Source organism: Sphaerodactylus townsendi, linkage group LG05 (genome assembly GCF_021028975.2).
Source record: "Sphaerodactylus townsendi isolate TG3544 linkage group LG05, MPM_Stown_v2.3, whole genome shotgun sequence".
Lineage (NCBI taxonomy): Eukaryota > Metazoa > Chordata > Lepidosauria > Squamata > Sphaerodactylidae > Sphaerodactylus > Sphaerodactylus townsendi.
Genome location: NC_059429.1, coordinates 49,727,372 through 49,745,589, shown reverse-complemented (window position 1 = coordinate 49,745,589; position 18,218 = coordinate 49,727,372).

The following is an 18,218-nucleotide window of genomic DNA, read 5'->3' as shown; positions in this document are numbered from 1 at the left end:
AGGTACTCTTGGTTCATGGCTATTCCTTAGCAAGGCTGTATACTGATAGATTAGGGCTTGGTTTCTAGTGAGGCTTTACATTAAACTAAGTAAAGACCATGATCCTACAGACCTTTCCCTTTTTTCTTTGGCCATACCTGAAGTAAGACAAGACAAATGAGAAAACAGAATTTATAAACACTAACCAAAAAAACAAAATCTCAATGGTATAGAAAGTATTAGCCACCAGGAAGTGAAGATTAAATGAAAAGGAGGTGAGAATGACAATGGATAGACTGAAGAAACCAAAAATAATGCATTAGATTACTTGGGTTAAATTAGGTCAGAATTTAAATGCTTCAGAAAACTGTGCGCACAAATATAACTTCAGTGAGAGATTTAAGGCTGGAAGTAACACCAGCAAAAGAAGGATATAAAATAAATCCAGACGTTTGAATGCTAAAGGAAACAAAGAACAGGTGAAGACATTTTACTGCAGGTAATTTAGTAAATTATTAAAGAAAATCACCCAAGCCACACATTTTGTAAAAATGGTCTCTCTATCAAAGCTGAGACAACAAAACAACTCTGCCTGTTGGTTTTTATAAATCCTCATCTAAGCTCTGAACTAAAAACTGGTCTGCATATGAATACTTATTTCTGTTCAAACCACATGAATATGAATGGAACTTTCAAAACAGTTGTGGAAAATGCTTGAAGCTTATAAAACTTTTACGTCTGCACCTGTGTATGAAATTTCTGATACTCAAATATAGACTGTGTAAGCAGACGAGGCAGGGCAGGAGTAGGGTTATTAGAAGAATTAATTTTTGTAAAAAAATTATAAAATGTTCATTGCAGCTCCCATAAAGAAAACTTTACAAACCTTTCCATGCTGTTATTTTTCTTAACACTTATTTAATTAGGCAGCTTAGTACATTTAGCATGGTGTAGCCCCTTGTTTTGTTTGGCTGTGGTGGCCCATGGCATTTCCTTTGCCAAATAAAATATTGACAAAGGCAATATTGTTATTCGAAATAAAGTTTCTGACACAGACAAGCTGTAATCAAGGTCACTTCAATTTTCCCTTTCATGTCTTCAACTTAATTTGAAACTCTTGTTTATTTTGCACCACTTTATCAAGAGTTGGGCAGTTTAATCCTCTCACATGTTTACATAAATTGGTTCTGAAGTTCAAAAGCCTATTATTTTGCCAAACTGGCTCATACTATAGAGAAATGTAAATTAATCTTTCAGCATTACTAATGTATGATATAATTTAAGAGATATTTTGATATTGGGGTAGAGGACCTGAAACATTAACATTTCCAGTATTGCTATTTCTCTTTAGCTATGTTCTGATGATCAAATGCCAACAAAATTCCAATAAATGAGAATTTATAATCTCAGTAATAAGAGCAATTGCTATCATTGGTATTGCTGTTACTTTAGTAGTTGCTGTGAAGTGAGTCTAGAGGTGCATAGTTACACAAAAATCTGGCCATCATATTGATAGCAAATATTGTCAGATCTGAAGATATTTAAATCTGGTTACTGGAGTTGCGAATGGACAAGACACATTTTTCTACAGACCTGAAAAGGGCTTAGATTTGCAGAAAAATCTAAAATTTTAAAAAATGCATTGGGGATTAAAAAAAAGACAAAAACTAAAAAAAATCAAAAAGCACACCTGTAGCTTTAAGAAACAAATTTTCCAGTGGCTGTTGCTAGGCAACCACAGCTTTCCAGGCAGAATTTCTGTGAGCAAATAGGCAGGGGGAGAAAGCCAGTGTCCATTCTAGGACAATTATAGCCCTTAAAAGAAGACTTATTATGTTTGCCAGCTTCAAGTGGGGAAATTCGTGGAAATTTTGGGGTGGAGTCTGGGAAAGATAGTGTTTGGGGATGGGAGGCGCCTCAGCCAAATATAATGCCATAGAATCCACCCTCCAAAGCAGTTATTTTTTTCTCATGGAACAATTTTTGTCATTTAGAGATTAATTGTAATTCCAGGAGATCTCCAGGTTCTTTCTGGAGGCTGACACCCTTTGTCTGGCAGCAAACATTGGGCAACTTGCTACCACCTGATTTGCATGGCTGAACTAGGCATTGCTGCTTCTTACTGTTCTGTTAGTAAGTCAGGAAGAAGATGTGAGGTCCTTTCTAAGGCTGTTCTGGGCTCGCAGGCCGCTCCTACTCATCTCTGTCTGGGAAGGAGTACTCCTTAAGTCCAGGAAGCAACCACCAGTGACTCACTCAGACCCACTGGCAAAAACCTGGCAACTGACTCCTACTCAACAGCAGCCATTAATGAAAGCCAGTGTGGTGTAGTGGTCAGAGAGTCAAACTAGGATGTAGGACATGAGTTTTGAATCCCCACTCTGCCATGATTGGGTGGCCTTCCGCCAATCACTCACTGTCACTGGAACCTATCTCACTCACAGGTTTGTTGTGAGGATAAAATGGAGGAAATTTATCAGTGGATGGGAGAAAAGGAAGCAGGGAAAGGTGAAAGGATATGGGAGCTGCCAGGAGGATGGAAAGAAAAAAAAATACTGTGGGAAGAGGGATACGGGGGCGGATTAGTTTACTTCCACAAGTTCTTGTGGGTTTCCCATTTCTAACAATCTATTTCTGAAACAATTTTCAAATAAGTGGATATGGGGGGCTAATTTAACATTCTAGTAGAAAGGTGGTCAATTATATGATGTGAATTTCAGTCAATGGATGGTACAGTTAATCTATAGTTGAAGCCAGGTTTCTTGGGAAAGGGAAGCAATGTATTTCATTGGAAAAACATATTCTATCAATATATTTCCAAGTGGCTAAATGTTACATGCTGCTAGGTCACAGGTGGCAGATGTGTCTAGTCTTCAAGGCTGGGTCATCTTGTCAACTAGCAAGGCTAGTTCAAACTAACTTCTCAATCTTTCATTATGAGAAAGTTTTGAAACCATATAAACATACAACAATTAACACAATGTGGGTTTCATCTCATTGCCATCTTTTATTTATCCTTTTCAACAAGCTTTGCAATTATTTAAACTCCTGCTTCTTATCAAAGAACAAGAACAAGTTACCTTTGTTTCACTGCAAGTGGAATTTCTTTCAAGTATTTGCTGATACTCAATGACCCATATGTAGACCAACTTGTTCCTGAATAATGACTTAAAGTGAGCTTGGGTAAAAACAAGGATGCACTCTGCCACTTTCTTCTCATAACTTACTGCAATCAAGTGTTTCAGTGGTTCATGTATTGGAGAAACAATCTTGTGGTTCAATAACTGCTGGCAAGCTTTCTTGGGATTCCTAGGCCATCACGAATAATGAGGTTCTATTATTTTCTCTTCCTTGGTCCTTCCTATGAACTGTGTTCATGCTGTTCATGGAAACCTGGGGATTTTGGCCCACCAACCTACAAGGCTGAAGCTGAAAGAACCAAATGACAGGCAGTGAATGTTACATGTCATCTCTCTGCAATTCCTTTGCTTAGGATTCCAGAAAATCTAGCTCTAGGTTTCTATTCAGGAAGTCTGCTTCTGTGAATTTGATTTAGTAGACTGTGTCATACATGCATACATGCATGCATGCTGGGGCACAGAGGCGCTTCCCCCTCGCAACTCAACTCCCTCTGCTGCGTAGCTACAAAGCCTGGCAGGCATGGACCTCCACAGCCATGCTGCTGTCCCTGTGCCTCTTCGTAGCTACGCAGCAGATAGGCAGGGACTGAAAAAAAAGGGAAGCATGTCCAAGTAATGTTCGGCTGCAGCTGCAATCCACATTAAAACAAAAGAATTGCAGATAGTGCAAAAACCTGGGCTGGGGAGGGTGACACGTAGCAAACTCATGTAGCAAACTGGGGAGGGTGACACGTAGCAAACCTGGGCTGGGAAGGGTGACATGTAGCAAACTCATGTTAGGAGCAGGATTTGTGTGAATCCCCCAACCATGGGTTTTATACTGTGGTTAGTCCGCATTTATTGGCCCGTGCAGAAGGGGCCAGTGAGGTGATACATATATGGAATGCCTGGTGTGAGGGTGAAGTACCATTTGTGTTTACTAGTTGTTCTTTGTTTTGGTTATGACATACAGAGGTGCTCCTATCCCTGTGTTCAACAAGATTAAGCTGTATGTTTCAGTGAAATAAAGCTACTTCTCTTTATGTGGTTAAAAATGTTGAGTTTTCAAAATATGTAATATATAGAATTTTTAAAAACGTGATCAATACTATAGGAGTGCACATAGTTTATGATGACAGTTCTCAAAGTGTAAGAAGTCAAAGAAATTTGCTTTCAGAGATCTGTGTTCTTGCCTGAACATTTTGTACAAGCTTCTGAATAGCACTTAGGAGGCAGAGGGTAGACTCCTTATATTGTAATTAGTACAAGTTATGAAGTTCCCACGGTCCCTAGACTGAGTTTGTCTGACAGTTGCAAGAATCAATGGATCACCCTTCCTTTTTTTTTGTGCTGCTACGCTTCCTAAGGATTTCTTCTGTGAAGATTTTAAAGAATATAATGGAATTTGCATGGTGCTAATATCTGTCTTTTGCTTTGATCTGCATTCTTGAGTAATAAATGATATGCATAATGTCAGCAGAGCTGCCTTTTGGTATGATTAGAACCTATGGTTTAAATCATGTGGAAAGGAGAGGACATGTTTCTCAGAAGTATGAGAATATTTGTTGTATATATACATCCTATGCAGAGTAACTCCAGCCTAAAACCATTGAAAACAGTATAAGTAGTCTAGAACAACTTCCCATGCTATTTCCTTTCTCCCTCATCTTGGCAACCCTTATGTTTATATCTTCCAGGGGAAGCAGAGGCCAACACCAAGGAAGGAAGAAGGACTCTGGGCAGCTAGGAGCTGCTGCTGCTCCAGCCAGAGGCATGATGTTCTTTTTGGAAATGTGTGCGCACATGCATGTGTTCCGTCATTGCTTTATTTGCATGATATTTTGTTGCACTGATAGATTGCTGGCATTTAAACAACAAAAAAGCCCATTTGATCACTTTCATATGGGTGGAACTCCAATGGGGGAGGCAGGGAGGGGAGAGATAAAATCTGATGAGAGGGTAATGTAACACCATCTCTTCTCCTTCCCCTCTGGAGCAATGGGGAAAATTTGAGCTTTCCCAACTCTTGCAAAAAGCACGGCTTTTGGGATCTCCTGCACTCTGAAGGTGAGGGTGGCTAAAAACTGTGTGCAACTGGAAAACAGACCTGAAGGAAATGTATACTCACCATGGGTCAGACCAAATGTGCATAATAGGCCACTCTGTCCTTCTGTCCCATTCACCAAGTTTCTCTGCTTTCTTTTCTCCTTCTCATTCAACAGCAATTTTTTAATTTTATCTGCCCCTAGTCTTCAGCTTCCTTAATTGCTTACTTCATTTATACTCTGCCTTCCTCTGGCCCTGTCTTCAAAGTTGTCCCTCCTTGGCAAGAGCGAAAGGAGCAGGGGGGTGCTGGGTGGGGTGGGGGAAATAGCTCTGCAAAGAGCCCTCCCCTGTTTTTTACAAACAGAATCTAAGGTTTCAAGGCTGATGATGGTGATATGATTGCCAGAAAATGGTCACTGAGATCTCAGAGGACATTCATTTCTTAAAGGTGCTGGTATTACTTCTATTGCAGGTGAGGTGAATTTTAAAAGGTGAATTTTAAAAGGTGAAATTTAAAAGATTTCAAATTTTTCTGTACCACTGCCTTCCTCAGTCAAAAGACTGAAGATTTGTCTTCTATTTTCATGGCTCCGATCTCTTGATTTAAATATGCACAGATGGGGTCATGTTGACAGATATATTGCTAATTAGCAACATATTTGAGTAGAGTTGCTTCTTCCAAGATGTAGGAATTATCTGGAATAACTCTAAGGCACATGGTAGTTGCATAAGAGGGATTTTAAAATGTATAATTATGAATTCTGCTATTCCTTTGCCACATTTAGTTTATTATACCATGATGACTCCAGTTATATGAGATGAGAGGGCCTTAAAAATATAAGCTGCCTTCCCACTTGGCCACCAACTCTCCCCCCACCAAAAACCAAGTCAGGCCTGGGCCCTTCTTCCACTATCACTGGCTTGCCCACATGCCCGGTGCCCAAAACCCACTTGCCAAGAATGATGAGCAGCAGCAGTAGCGGTGGGACAAGAAGCAGCAACTTTGGGTAAGTATGGCTCGTAGAGTTGGATGGGACATAGCCTCACTGCACTTGGCAGTTAGTGCTAGGCTACAGGTCTGAAGGGAGGCTGTCAGGGAGGCTGCTGTGCAGCAGGTGTTGGAGGCTGGTATGGGGGCTCTAATGCCCTGGGGGGAGGTGCTGATGACACCCCCTAGATTTGCTACTGCCTCCACTTCTCTCTCTGGCTCCCTTTTCCCTGGTGGTGGTGGTGGGGAGGAAACATGCAGCTTGCATGAGGCGCAGGAGGGGGGAGAAAGGCAGGAGGGGTTGCTCACCTCAGTGGAAGCCCTTATCCCTTAGCTGCTATTCTAGGGCCCATTGTATTTTGTTCCAAATGGGCTTTACTTCTAGTGTTAATTATAAATTTATTTCTGTCATTGTGAGAATACCAGTTGCTGGAATAGATACATAAGTTCCCTTTTGTATGAAAAATGGAAACTTTTCTGACATGACTTTTTCATTCACTTTTCAGGGGGAAAAAAATCTGTGTTACCTTATTTATAGTGTGCTGATGCTCTCAGAGACTCAAGGCAGATTACACAATGTAAATCAATGCAATAAATAAAATGATATGCGATAGGACTTGGACTGCAGAGATTTGAAACAAAGCTTTTTTCCAAAGGTGTGTGGGAGGAAAATGGCCCACAGAGATGAGCCTTCTCTGGGTGCCCTTCATGCCTGGGGGTGGACCTCCCCGCTCCCCAGCTTCTACTCTCCCCAGGCTCTGGGGAGAACAGAAGCCACTGCCAGCCTCCAGAGACATGCTTTTAAAAGCACAAAGGCTGGGGCGGGACATGGGGTGGGACCATCCCCTGGGGCAGGGCTTGGGGTGGAGACACACCTCCAAGCTCCATCCCCTGGTTCTGCCCTCCTCAGAGCCTGGGGAAAGCAGAAGCCACTGCCAGCCTCTGAAGACGTGCTTTTAAAAGTATGGAGACTGGGGTTGGGGCTAAGGGTGTGGCACCCCCCAAGCCCTGCCCCTGGCCTCAGTGTTTTTAAAAGCATGTCTCCTGAGGCTGGCAGTGGCTTCTGCTCTCCAGGCTCTGGGGAGGGCAGAGGCCTGGCTGCGGGGGGCCCAGAGGTGGAAAGGGTTGAGAAACCCCATCAAATGACATCATTCAAAATGACACCATTCAAAATGACATCATTCAAAATGTCAGACTTCCCAGTCAATATTGGTTCCTTCCACACACGCAAAATAATGCGTTTTCAAACCACTTTCACAACTGTTTGCAAGTGGATTTTGCCATTCCGCACAGTTTCAAAGAGCACTGAAAGCAGTTTGAAAGTGCATTATTCTGCATGTGCGGAATGAGCCATTATGTCCCTGTGTAACTGGCATTTATCCAACATAAGAAACTATAGTTTCAATAACATAACAGATCTCAAGGTTTTGTGTTACAAGAGCAGGACATTCGTGTGCAGCTGGTGACAGAGAAAAGACCAAAAGAAGCCTCTTGGCCCAGATTTCCAGAATACCCAATCTTTATATTAGAAAGGATAAGAACTAGACAAACCACTTTGCCAGGTCACTCTTTTGCTTTAGGTGAAAGCTAAAAGAGAACTCTGTGTATGTATGTATGTATTAGGGGACACACGAGCATTTGTGAGAGCCTCTAAGACCAAACTATGGAGATAAAACATTTTGTGATGTGTTCCATGCTCTTCTGAGCAGTGAGAAGATCCAAAGGCAGTGCTTAGTTGGGTTAGTTCCCATTAGAGGAAAGCACACTTTATATACAGGTACAGCAGTGATGGTGAACCTATGGCACGGGTGCCAGAGGTGGCACTCAGAGCCCTCTCTGTGGGCACATGTGCACCGATTGTGTCGGGGGGGGGGGGGAAGCACTATTAAACCCCACTGATTTTCATGGGAAGAACTAAAGCATGATCCTTTACCTGAGAGTAAGCTCAGTTGCTGGCAATGGGGCTTGCTTCTGAGTAAACCCTCCTAGGGTCGTGATCCACCCATTTGAAGATTTGCACGGTTGCTTCAAAGCAAAGCCATTGACTACCACCAAGCTTAGTCCCGAGTAATGCACGCTTCGGAGCCAACTGTTTTTTTCTAAACTAAAACCCTCCTCAGTAGAGATTCAGGTTAGCAAATGCTTTTGGCACTTTGGTAAATGAAAATAAGGGAAGGGCTTTTTTGGGCTACCTAATTCTTGGGCACTCGGTCTCGAAAAGGTTCGCCATCACTGAGGTAGAGCATAGGTACAGGCAAAAAAGGCATACATGTCATTACATCAGTTACCCACATCAGTTCCTCAGAGATAGATATCTGTACCTAGCTACTTCAGTCAACCCACAGTAGTGCCTACTTGCCTCTCTCTTGGGCCCCTTCTGCACATGCTGAATAATGCACTTTCAATCCACTTTCAATGCACTTTGCAGGTGGATTTTACTATGCGAAATAGCAAAATCCACTTGCAAACAATTGTGAAAGTGAATGGAAAGTGCATTATTCTGCGTGGAAGGGGCCTTTGTCTTTGTCAAGCTCTAAACTGCTTTTCTTTACATATAGACACAGCCTGCTCCCTCCTGTCAGAATAGTAAATGGGTCTAAATCTCAATCCAGATGAGTGCTTGGACACAGGCATTTTCTAACACTTAAGGCCCTTTGGGGAGTTATCTACTACTGTTAAGAAGCATCACCCATTCTTTGGCCACAGCCTATACGTGTCTTCCGGCATGCTACTTTAGACTAAGCTCACAGGAAAGAGCAATTCAGATCTGCATTCACAATAATGAGCATAAACAAGGTCTTTACAGAACAGAAAAGTCCTTTATTCTTCTTCCTGTTCCAGAAATAAGGCTGCTAATTAGCAAATATTACTGATCCCCCCAGTAAAACTGTGCTCTATTCCAACACATCACCAGTTTTGAAGACTGAAAATATTCCGGTCTTTATATACCAGCATGGTGTAGCGGTTATGAGCGGTGACTCTAATCTGGAGAACTGGGTTCAGTTCCCCTCTCTTCCACATTAAGCCTGCGGGGTGATCTTGGGCCTGTCACAGTTCTCTTAGAACTCTCTCAGCCCACATGGAGGCAGGTAATGGCAAATCACCTCTGCATGTTTCTTGCCCTGAAAACTGAACAGCTGTAACTTGACAGCACACATCTACATACACATAAGCTCTACCCTTGACTTACTTGCTTCTTCCAAGGTCTAATCATATTATAACTAGGTATTTTTCCCACCAACTCAGTTATTCAAAGTCCCTCCAGATTCTTTCCTGGCACATTCAGAATTCCATCTTTTCTTCCACCCTGCCCCTTAGATTCTACCAGGTTCTCTGTAAACTGATCAAGGTCTGTTATAGCTCCACATATTACAAACTAGGTCACCCAGGCTCCACCTCCCCTAGCTCTACCTCCTGCCCATGGGAGGATATTTGTGGGTCAGTCTTATAATGCCATATAACTTAATCCAATACCATATAAAGTAAAAAAAAATCAATTTTATTCAAACATTATGGTGCAGATTTAGTATAGCGAATGTTAGGAACACATGCAGGCTCTCAACAGATATCCTTTTTAATCAGCTTTGTTTATTTCTCCTTCTCCAAGTACTGGAGTCTATTTTATTTACATCAGCTATTGTATTTACATTGTGTTGCTGGTTATTCTGAGTTTTGGTGATTAACCCAAGACCACCCAGTGAAAATGGCTGGGTCAGGATATGAAGTCAAAGCTCCCTGTTCCAAGTTGGAACTTAATCCATTATACTGTGCTGACTTGCTATATGTTAAATAGTTAGAAGAGTCATTTAAAAAACAAACAAAAACACTAAATATGGATAACTATAGTCTAATTTTGTCCAGATTCTGAGAGTCAAATATGGACAAATCACTTACATCATAGTTTGACCTCCTCTGAATATGAGTGTTTTAAAAAGATCATTTGGTTGTATCTCAGCAGATTAAATAATTTGGAGTCTTTTTCTGTTTCTTCTCTGTTTTCCCTCTAAGTTCATAAATATATGTCACAGCAGCAAGGAAGCATGATGAAGAGTTCTGATGAGATAAGACTTCTCCCTATCTAGAACATTTTATCCTATTCTTTCTCCAAGGGACTTAAGATATGTATATACTTTTCCTTTTCTCCAGATTGTCCTCTGAACACTGTGAGATGTTAATCTGAGAAACATATGGTCACCCAATGTGTTTCACTGCAGGATGGCAACCTTGAACTTTGGTCTTCCCCTCCCAGGAACAGCAAACTAGTTCTCAGTTTTTAGAACTGCAAAAAACACACTCATCACATTGTTGTCATTGTGCAACTGTTTCTTGCAGGGTTGAGTTCAAGGAAAATAAGTTCTATTGGTTGGAAGCAGAAAGTTGGTTGTTCACAGCTTTCATTGGCTGGAGGCCAAGACCCTACAGTAGGGCTTTGTTTTTGTTTTAAACAAGACTGATTCAGGGCCATAAAAATAGTGTTCCCTGACATGCACCTTGATGGGTATGGCTAATGGTTGAGCCTACTTTGTTAAACTGATCACTTACTAATAATTAGGGAGGATTGGTTGATGTTTTATCAACAGGAGCTAATGACAGAAGATGGGGAATTTACAAGCAGGGCTGACTCTAAGACCAAACTTCCACAAAAACTGAGGGGGAAAAAAGAAACCTAGCAGTTTGAATGTGGCAGAAGCAATAAGCAGAGGTTTTTTACTTGGAGTTGCTAAAACTCTGAAGCATCCATATTGTACAGTAATTTTCTTCAGGATTAATGGTTTTCTTACCCCATGTAGGGTCAATTCTGCATGGTCCAAATATCTTGGGTTGAGCAAGGGAAATATCCCAGTTTGGAAAAGAAGTTTGAATGGTTCCCGGTTCTAAAGTGGGTTCGTCCCGCAATATTTCCCTTATCCCAGGTTTTTCAAAAACTGCTAAAATCATGATCCCAAAATCCCGTGTTGAATCAGCTTCTGTGGGAACGCCATGGGAGCAAAACCGATTTATTTTTTCCACCTCACCACCTGATCTCCCTGCCTTACATCATGTCAGTTTCATTTCTGCTGAGTTTCAGCCCACCCTTTCTGAAACATTCCCCAAGCAAGTTTTCTGCCCTTTGACACCTCTTCCAGGAGCCACGCAAGTGATCCCTTGTGGGAAAGCACAAGCGCTCGCCCCATAACCACTCGCTCTCATCAAGCACTGCTTGCTAGCTGAGCTGCAGCCAGCCAGCCCAGTCCTGCAGCTCTGGTCTCACATTCCCAATGGAATCCTGGGAGGGGCCAGGAAGCTCTTCTGGGAGCCAGGCAAGCGAGCCCATGCAGGAAAGCACGAGCGCTTGACCTGTTCCTGCTTTCTCTCGCTACGCGCCACTCGCTTGCTGAGCCACAGCCCAGAGACCCCAGCTCTGCATCTCCAGGCTCACGTTCTGAATGGGGTTCTAGGGGGCAGGAGTGAGGAAGGACCTGCCTAGCAGACGTTCTCACCCCATGACAGCCCCAAAACCAGTCAAATGTTACTTGGTATATCAGATGTGTGTGTGTGTGCGTGTGTGTCATGCTGTGGTTTCTTGTGGATGGGACAAAGTGCTCTGCCCAGTATGGGTCAAATGTTTTTTACTTTGTATAGGATAGTGTGCTTGCCATGTTTCTCACTGCACTGTTTCCTTTCCAAAGCTAGTGAAAAGGTATGTGTACTGTCCTGCTTGGTTTTCCTGCAGTTGTTGTGGATCTGCCAATCAGAAGCATTGCCTTTTGGGGGAAAGAGCCAATCAGAAAGCAGCACACTGGGGATGTTTGAGCATGTGTGCTGCATCTGCATTGTAAAAACAAAAAAAAAAAGCCGTGTGAAAGAAATCAGAGTATTTCCTCCTGGTCTTCTCGATTCCTTCACAGAAATGGGCACCCAGGCAAAGGGAGAAATTGGGATAAAATGGACCCAGATTTTTAAATACTGAGTGTAACCCGGCATTATATTGTGCGGGATCGACCTAGGAGTCTTTTTCCATTCACAACCTATATGCATATATCTTTGTTAATAAAGTTGACATTACAAAGATGCCATTAGGCTGCTCTTTAATTGGATTATAGTTCAACCCCAGGATGTCTCACAATTTGGGAAAGTGGGAAGCACATGAAAAATGCTTGGCAGTCATTGTGTGACTTTCTATGTTACATGAAAATACTGCAGTCTTGAAAAACTGTGCACCATTCAATCAACCTCCCCCTATTAGCCCTTGGCCTTTGGGACTTGGTTATGTGTCATTAGCTTATAGATAAAGAGTTCATAATTACACACTTATCTACAGGAGGAAAATAATAGTGCTATCCCATTTTTACTTATAGATTTTATAACCTGATATGATGTAGGAAGTGGGCTTTCTGGAAAAAAATCTTGTAATAAATATTTCATTTACCAAGAAGGGAGCTATATGATGATTAATCCTGTCTTCTCCTCTCTGATAACTAAACCATGCAAAATCTCAAGTGCAGCTTTGCTGTCAGGAATTTTCTGTTATAAACTCCATTTTTGCAGGGTGATAGCAATGGCCCCTTTCTTTAATGAAACAAAGCTATGTCTGTGTTTGCTTTGGGATGATAGGGGAATGTGAAAATGTTGAAGGATAATTAGAGGCAATTAGATTAATCAAGCCCGTTTTTTTACTCTAACTTTGCTTTTTTCCACAATAGCTGTTAATTGCTGTTTCATCAGCTTAAAGTTGTTCAACATTCACAATTTTGGTCAATTCTAGGATTTAGATAGCACAATTTTGCTATCCTAGGAACAGTTGCATTTCAAAAGATTCTTGATTCCAATGGAATAACTTAAGACCCCCTTAGGTGTAGCCATGTACAGTAGGTAGGAAAGACAAGTAGCTCAATTAACTCTTTGCACTGGTCTACTATAGGTGTACACATCTCCCAGCATGCTGAAAATGGAACAGAACAGGAAGGCTTGAATAGCATGTAGGTCAAGCCTTCAAGGGCAAGAATGATGGTTGTCGTAGTGTAAGCAAGGCACGTCTAAACTTCCCAGTCTAAGCACAGGGCAGTGGGAGGAACAATGTTTAAGTGAGTTGTATGCCAACCTATGTTGGTTGTATCATATACTATTATTATTATGTATAATTTTAATCACCATATGTTATTAGCTGACAATTGGCATTTAGGTCATTCAAGCTTGAAAGATTTCTAAGCATTTTGAAAATACCACCCAAGACGATAGCTTCTTGCTGCAACAAAATTAAGTGATGTGTTTAATTCTCTTGCTGAGTTTGAATTTGAAAGAATCATTCAAGAAACAGTGCAGGGAACATGGCTATTTTGCCAGTCAGGAGAATTTATTAGAGGAAAATTTATATAATGTGCAAGAGACTGAGATGAGCACAGCATTTTTGTTTATTCTGTTGATCAGATACAGGACATCTATTGGACAGAGGAACAACAGGAGATCTAAAAGTCTTCAGTATGGGTGTGGAAGGGGAGACAGTGGCAGGGCAGTACTTAAATTTCTAGGACTGCTGAGCCTTGAGTCTCCTTAGTTACCCTTTAATCTGAAATCCCTATAATAGATGATGTATGAAAACTGTATGTATCTCCCAAGTAGTGAGGAAAATGTACTGTGCATCTGCTCTGCACCTGCTTTTATTCTTAATTAATATGTTCCAGGGATAAGATCAACTGTTGAAACAGAATCTGGCATAAATTAGCCCAAAGGAAAGGAAAGATGTTGAGCTGAAATGGAGGAGCTGAGCTGGCTTGTTTCCACACATGCTTATGATAGAACACAGAGAGAAAAGGTTTGGAGAAGTTCCAGTGGTACACTTGTCAAAGGGAATGGTGATCATGTGACATCAGATGGGAAGGAAGAGAAAAAGGTAGATTTGGGAGTCTTCCATGAACAAAGAGCATAGATGGAGAAGGGAAAAGATATATGTTGTCATCCTTAATAGCTTGTAGAAGATTGGATGTTACTGATACGCCTTTTTGAACAGGGGTTGCTGCAATGCCTTCTTTCTGACATTCAAGAATGTATGGTTTTTTTAGACAGCAGGTTCTATATTCGCTAAAACATTTTCCTCAAGGAGCCTATTGTTAAGGGAGAAAAGACCTTTGGAGTGCCCTTCTTAAATTCATAAATCTGAGACTGCAGCAGTGATATTGAATGAGATCTGATGGTATGGTAAATTAGTAAAATGTTCTAGCAACTTCAATAGATGTGACATAGGAGATCAACACTTGGGATCTCTTCTGTTTTTCAAACACTACACACAGCCTCTTGGAGGAAAGACAGTTTAGCTTATGGCAATAGTATAAGAATCCTCTCTCCCTGTTTTTCCAGTCTCGAATGATCCCGCACCAAAGTTGTCATTTGTCCCATGAAAACTCCAAATGGAGAAGTGATGGACTATGGCAAAATGGCATGGGGGAATCCAGCACTATAATCTAAATTCTTCCTCCCACATCAATTTTAGCCTTTAAAAAACAGTGGATCCTGATTATGGTTTACCTAGATCAAATATGGCCTGTAGTGGTAGACAGGAAAGTGAATTTCTACAGATATTAAAGTGTAGGTCTGAGCTTGTTCAGTGGGGACATCTTGCACATATTTATAAAGAAAGTCCCATAGTTTATGATTGTAACTCTCTTAAAAGGAGGGGGGAGTTCCTCTTTCACGCATCCCCATGACAGGTAAAAATCCATCTCTTCTAGAAATGAAAAGCACATTTTCCCATCAATCTTGCAGCATAGCTTTTCATAGTTTCACATTATCTAGCTCCCCCTTCCAATCAGAGCTCCTAAAACATCTGGCTGTACAGTGCAGAACAGTAGCTTTGGGGACTTTGCCCTTCAGCACCAAGGAGGAAAAGATAAACAGGTAAAGAAGCAAATTGTTGAAAACAGTGATAAGAAATATTTTGCCATTATTCAGCAGAGTGTTGCTGCTGAGTGTGACAAATGATTTGAAATACTAAGAGGAACGTAATAGCCCCTAATGATAATTCACTGTGTGATAGAGCAAAGAAGATATAAACAGCTATTTCCTGTGGAAATACAATTGAACGTTGATTAGGCATGCTAGTCACTAGTGCACTAGTGTCAGGAAATCTATTACTTGAGTAACAAAGTGAGAAAGATAGGAAATTAACAAACTTATTGAAATGGACCACATTTAAGGCTGTTCTCTCCCTTCATGAGCTGAGCTTAATGAATTATGGCTTCGTCTTGCTCATACTGTGAAAAGCTGTTTTCTTCAGAGGTCACAGTGACCAGATACTTGTTCCAGTGGTATGTTTTACCTTCCAGGCTGCTTAATGTTTCAGCAAAATATGTGCCCTTACAATTTACTAAGGAAATAATCCTAGATTATTGCTATTGTGTATTATTATTATTTAAATAAATTGCCCATTTAACCACAGCCAAGAAAACTATAGGCCTAAATGCTACCTTTGTGGACCTTAGCACTGAAGGAGGGAAATGACATGAAAAGAGGCAAAGTGACATCAAAACCAAGGTCATTGCCTATTTCCCTCAGTAATAATGGCAGCTGTGCCTCATTGAAGGCATGATTCTGCTCTAGACAGAAATAGGTGAGGCATAGTGGTGAGTTCTGGCAATTCTATCACATTCCACAGTAGTCTTTCTTGGCTCACTGAGCAAACTTTCTGTCAGAGTGACCTATTCCTGCCCAAGGCTTGCCTTGTTTCTTGTTTCCTCTATGGTAGGTTTTTCAGATTAATTTAAATACAAGAGCATTTAGCTTCTACTTGAATTATTCATTTTGGTCTCAGTCCGATCCAAACTAACAAGGACTGTGGCTCTGTCCTACTCTTCCCTCTCCATAGCAAACATTTCCAACCTTGTTGAAATTGATTTCTGGGGTCATGAGACCTGTGTGGAATAGTGGCCTTTTCCACATATGCCATTTCCAAAAAATTTTTTTCTCTGCTGTATCTGAATACACTTTTACAGCACTTCCCCCCCCTCTCAAACGTTTCCAAGCTGTCTTCCCTCACAGTCCAATCATACTGAAACATTTTATATTTCCTGCCAAAACCACAGGTCATTTTCCATGTCACCTGTCGGTCACCAAACCTCAATTTCAGCACTTTTTCTGTCATTTTTTGGACCCTCATCTCACAGCTTCACCCCTTCCCTCTTAAAATTTATTATTTCTAGCATCACCCCCCCCCCCCCAAGTTTTGGTATCAACAAATTTGTGATGCTGTGAAGGAAAAAAAAACTGGCAGCCAGGAAAAAACATTTGGGGAGTCGGAGTGGCAATAAACTTTGTTGTAGACATTGGAATCGAAACATCTTCAGGCATAAGTGGCATGTACGGAAAAGACCAATGGCTACATGGGTTTCTAGGCTTCAATGAAGAGAGGGGAAGGGGTGGTTTTGTACCAGACCACAGGACCAATACGCTGCAAAATCCAGGGTTCAGGTTGTAGGAAATGATGTATACATGTTGACTGATCACCATACAGTTATGTCCAGGTGCATATACACTCAGTTTGTGCCAGGAGTCCACAATCCCAGACCTCAGGACTTCAAAATGCCTTCTGGAGTCGACTGGAGCCTTGAAGTCCCAGCAGACACCAAGAGATAAGAGATTTGTGCTGGCCAGGAGATGTGACTCAAAAGCTATTGATCAGGCAGCTCATGTCCAGAAGCCAGCAATCATTCTCGGGTCAATTTGTATGGTTATCAGGTTCCCCCCTCCCACCCCCAGATCCCAGCTGGGAAACTGCTAGAGCTTTGGGGATGGAGACTGGGGAAGATAGAAACCATAGTAGAGGACCATGCCATATAGTTCATCCTCCAAAGCTTCATTTTCTCCAGAGAAAGTTACCTCTGTAATTTGGTGATGAGCAGTAATTCCGGAGGATCTCTAGGTCCCACATACAGAATTTGGTAGGAGGAGAGATAAAATAAAAACATATTTTCCTCTCTCTCCAGAAGTCTCTTTAGGAGACTAGATTTCAGCTGCTAGATTTTCTGCATGCCAAAATCCCTATGTTGCAACTTGCATCCCTGCTGGAAAGAGTACAGTGCCCTTGCGAAATAGAGAAGAACCTAGAGTGTAAACTCATTGACTGTCCTTATACCAGTCAGCCTTTCTTAATCTAACCTACTTTGCAGACTTGTTAGGAAGATAACAAGGAAGAAGTGAGAAAAATGTATATCACTTTGAGCTCTTTAGGGGGGATGTAGGATAAAAATGCACAAATGAATAATGAAGACCAGTAATGAAGAGCAAACACAAATGCAACAAAATCCTTTAAAAATGTGTTCCCTGAGACTGAAATGGTCAAATCAGCAACATTCCTGACCATGGGGTTCAAGTCCATATACTTACAGTTTTCAAATATGCTCATTGATTCTTTTGTATTTTTAACAATAACATAAGGAACTAGAAGTGGAAATAATGCCAAAAAGAACATCAAAATAAAATGAACAAATGAAGATCAGAAAGAAAGGAGTTACATACATTCACATATTATTCTGGGTTTCTTTCCGCAATGTGATTTATGTTCACAGTTTATATTGTTAAATGACTACACAAAACATTCTGAATAAATTAAATATTTTGGCATAACTTTAACTGCAATGGTCTGTGGCAATATTTTCATGATTGCTTTCCCTATATTTCAGTATCAATATCTTGTAGTACTTATGACCTATTTGCGATACAGTTTGGACATATCCTGGAAAAGCATTTGTGTCTGAAACTCTTAGAGCCATTTTTAATGCAAAATTTATTCATACATGAGTATGGGACTTACATGAGTTCCGCAGGGCCTGTAAGACTGAGTTATTCCGCCGGGCTTTTGGGGAGGCCGGCTGCTGATAGGTGCCCATTAACAACTAAGATCCGCTGTTCCCCTCTCAGAGGAGTTGAGGTGTTAATGGCTGAAAGCCATCTGTTTTAACTGATTATGAATTAGGAGCGCTGGATTTTAACTGATATGAATTTTTAGTATTTTATTCTGTTATCCACTTGTTTATATTGTGATGTAAACCGCCCTGAGCCCTTTGGGGGAGGGCGGTATAAAAGTGGAACAAATAAATAAATAAAATACACAGACT